Genomic DNA, 4,834 nt, shown 5'->3' on the forward strand with positions numbered 1-4,834 from the left:
TGTATATGTGCGCGCGCATGCTACCATGTAGTAGGTTGTTTTATGTTACTGCACAATAGTATTTTGTTTTGTTTGCTCAGCTCTTCAACATGTATACAAGTAGATATAAAAGTTTTAGTCATTTTAGAGATTTTCTAATGTTGGAGCACTCCAGTTTGTTGATTTGTGATTTGTAACTTTGTAAGAAAGTGTTGTAAGTTATGTGAATATAATGTCCAATTATTCAACCTAAGTATGGACTTTTTGTTTTATGTTTGGGTCAACATTTAGTTGTGTTTATCTTTAGTAAATCAAACATCTAAAATCTAAATAACTAGCTAAAAAGAAATGGCTAACTTCACAATAAGTCAAACTAATTCAACTTTTATGGTGTGTTTTCATTTTATGAACCCTATAAAATATATAAATTTTGTTAAGTGAGATTAACTAAATATATAGAGATTTGTTTAATTGAATAATTATGAAACTTGGTTGTTATTTTTATTTGAACCTTTGTTGCTATCACATACGAGTTTCATTTAAGCCCATTTAGTTTAAACAAAAAAAGTTAACAAAATCTTAAGATTGAAAAACCTAATGAATGATAAAACATGCTTAAAAGTTTTGAAAATATAAAGATTCATAAAATTTAATGTCATTTAAAATTTATAATCAAACCGATTGAGCTGCTGTAAGTTTGGGATTGAACTCTCTTCATTAAAACCGGTTCCAAAGCAGTTAAACTGACCAAAACTAGTCAAAAAGCACCCAATCGGTCTTAAACTGAAATTACTTTGGAACCGGTTTGTGTACCTATACCTATAAGTCTATACGACTATACCTATAATAAGTAACTAGATATATTAAATTGCACTATTAATCCAAGGCCAGTCACCAATGGGCCGGTTACTATTAACCTGACGGCCCAAACATTCCAACCATTTTTCTCTCATGCAACCATTCCATCCATGGGTATTGATTTCTATAATTTCTATTTAATTTGTTAAAACAATTCATGATTTGTGGTTAAATTACAATTACAAGTGCTTATACGTATTAATTAATTTATATACGATCGACGGGCTTAAACGAGCTTCCCATACAAGACTTGAGTTTGGGCTTGGTAACTAAACAAGCCTTATTCGAGGCCCGTCGAGCCTTAACGAGAACAGTTATTGATCCAATCTCGAGTAGCTACTCAACTTGTTTGCACCTCATTATTAAGAGACCCGTTATTGAATATCATCTTATTCTACTTTCTGAAGGTTAACAATTTTGTTTTTCCTTTTAGTTAGCTACCACATCTATTACATTATATCTTTTTCTAGTTGTTTTGTAGTTAAGTTTGGATTACTAACATACATGTTGATTATTTTCCGTAATCGTTTCTTTGTTTGTAGTCTAGAAAGATGTCTTTTGATTCCAAATAAATTTTCCAAGAAAATTGAATTAACGTCTTTATTCTTCTTGTCTACTTTCTTGGAAGACTGGCCATCTCGAATCGCCTTATAATAATGGTGTCAATGAAAGTACAGTCATTGTAAGCGGATTTAAGATGGCTAATCTCCTAAAAAAACCATTACTAAGCCAACAACCTAAATTCAACTAAGAAACAATAAATAAAACAATTAAAAACAAGTACGGTAGTTGTTGCTTTAGCGTGCATACAACCTGAATGATATGTTGAAAATGTTATACTGCGTGTATAATATGTTAGTGGTGTATGGATAGTATGTTAATTGTAGACCAACTCTTAAAACATGTGTAAAAGTTAATAAGTTATCATAATCCACTTTCTTTTTAGTCTTCCATGTGTGGTTTCTTATTCGGTGAATTGGTTCGCCTTTTTTACTGCTCGACACCGGGGCTCAAATGTTATTTTGTTCTAATATTCCGTTCTTTGTTAGTTTGTCACGTCTGTCGGTACGTAGTTCATAACGCCTTAATCTCGTGTGGTTTGTTTTTTTGTTATTAAAAGTTACACAATACTTAACTTGGTACACATACAGAAACATGTAGTGGATGCTATGTAATAAAAGACTTGTGCATTCTTATCATGCATTTATATTTCATATAATCAGGAAACAAAGTTGTGTATGTAAATATCTTAACTTCTTGTCTATTGTATATTCTTTGTGTTAAATCATGATTTAAGTTTTATAAATGTGATTTGTTGGTATAGACTAGATTCACATGGCAGTTAACCATTCATCAAGGAATCTTAAATTATTTTGAAGAAAGTTATGAGACAACCAATAATATATTAAACTAGTGGAATTTCAGCGACAAGAATTCGGTATATGCATTAAAGATAATCGTAATGTATACACTAATATCGTACTTAATCAGATAAAAGCGATATTAGTGTTTAGGGCTTCTTTGCTGCTTCTGGTATATCAAATGTAACCTCATTCTTTGCTAGGGTCGCCAGTCACTTGCTTTGACACACACGACTGGCGGGCGGTGAGTTCTCCCTCTTTTGGTTGCTTAAACAGTGTGTAGCACGATTAAGGGCCACAGACGACGCCGTAAAACTTTCAAGTATAAGAAAACCCTCGAACCATTTATGTATTTCAAATCACGCCCTTTATAACTAACACATGATGTCCAAAATTTAAATTCTACAAATCTAAGTCAATCAATGAACTTGTTTTAAACAAAACATTTTGGTCCTATTTGTAACTATAGATATGCATACATTGCTTTCGGTACTTAGTAAAAACGGGTTCGTGTCAAATTTTTAGTTTTGTGTTGGGTTTGGCTCGTCAACTTGCAAACACGACTCATTTAGGACCATACTAAAGAATGTATATAGCTATGGCGTGCAAACATATTATTTAAATAAAAAACCTACGTGACCTGAATAATATAATTATACATAATGATCTACGAGAATAAGAGAGTTTTCTTTAGATCTTTGCTATATCGAGTCTTTAAGAATGGCGTCAAACTTTCATAGATTTGAATGTAACTTTTGAAAGGTCCTTTCACTAACCTTTCTTTGGAGGCAATCAACAATGGTTGCCAACATCTTCATTATAAATTTGAACAAAATGTGTCAAATAATAAATTCACATGTTTCAACACATGAGCAATAGAATATTGCAACTTATAATAAGAGATCAAATAATATCAGATTATATTACTTGATTGCACTAGCCTTTGTTTGATTTGAATATATATATTTGTAATGGAGTGGTATATATGAAGACCACCACAAAGATGTTCACTCTCACCGCATGCTCCACCTATTCTATTCTATAATGGACCACTAATAACACTCACTCTGCCCTACGTGCTCAATAGTACTAGCCATCTTAACCAATTTATTTCATATTACTAAGTTTTAAGATATGAGCGGGTAGTGGAGTGGTAAGGAAGAGACTTGGTGTTGAATGTGACACAGGTTTGATTCCCGCCCCTATCATTTAGTTTCAGTAGCATCAGGTGATAATAGGAAGCTATGCGAGTAGGTGACGTTCACTAGTTGGATCCTTGAACAGTTGAACCGAACGAATTTTATCTCACCATACTGACGTGTCTTCGGGTGAGTGTTCACAAACATTAGCCTTAGGTGAGGGTTTTTCCCGGATCGGAAGACATGTGTATTTAGCTAGTTGTCAATTTGGAGGATTCGTTGGTTGTTAAAAAAAATCCTTGTAATACATGTTCAAAATTTGTGTGGTTTTTATTTTTTTGAAAAATGACAATGATTTTATTAGGCATTGACGTTAGACGGGCAAAAACAAAAAAATATTTGAGTAAAAGAGGGTTCTTTTATCACTCTAACTAATTAATTTTCAATACTTTCTTCATACTAAAAAATCATAAAGAAAATTAGGTAACATCATCAAACATCGCATACTTTGTACGTTTTTTTTTTCGAGAATACCGTATCATTACGAAGTTTTCAAATATCCCACCAAGCAATATATATCAATGCAACCACATTTACCTTCTTTGGCCCACACTTTCGTTTTATGGTTTTCTTTACAGGTCTGATTTGTATTGATGTGTCATCTCATCTAGCTACTTACTAGATAGTTTTTTATAATATAATTTTGTTCTAAAGATAATAGATCAAAATTTCTTTCTCAAGACTACATAAATTGAAGTGTATGATATCTAATGCATGACATACAAGTCACATGAGTTAAATATACGTAATAAGAAAAAAAAATTGTTTTTATATCAGTTGTTATTTTAGAGGATGCACTTATCTTCTTACAGAGAATAATACCGTTTTGGTTTTTAATCTTTACACTTTCGCAAACATAACAACATACTTAGAATTCAGATCTTAAGCACTAATCACTATACTTTTCATTCATTTCAATTTAGTTACTAACTTAATTAAAGCTTTCAATTCTTGTCATTATTTAATGTCTAAATCAAAACTTTTGATGAATCGTTTCTAGTTTATAACATACAAAAGGAAACAAACCATAAAGTTTTATAACTAAATTTGTATATAATCAAAGTATAATCAGAGGTTTTTTTTCCAAATTTTAATAAAACATTAATTCAATAACTAAAGTGGCCAAAATAAAGTGGGCACCAAAAAATAGTGTTGATGATATGTAGACTCTCAAGGGCCAAGGGGACCATTAGTTATTGTAGTGAAAACAACTCATGCACTTGATAATAATATGCAATTGAGATCTTTTCTTTTAATTTGGTATATGATGATTAAAATTTAGACTTTTGTATTTATCATCATCCAACAAACAAAATAAAAGTTTCAAAAAAGGGATGAAAATACTTCCAAGACAATATCATGATACCTTTGCTTCAAATGTTATAAACCTATGGACTTTTATAATTGACATCTTATGATTTTAAGATATTCATACAT

Source organism: Bidens hawaiensis, unplaced genomic scaffold, assembly GCF_021521415.1.
Source record: "Bidens hawaiensis isolate Kalapana, Puna unplaced genomic scaffold, B.hawaiensis_p1.1 tig00016054_1, whole genome shotgun sequence".
Classification (NCBI taxonomy): Eukaryota; Viridiplantae; Streptophyta; class Magnoliopsida; order Asterales; family Asteraceae; genus Bidens; species Bidens hawaiensis.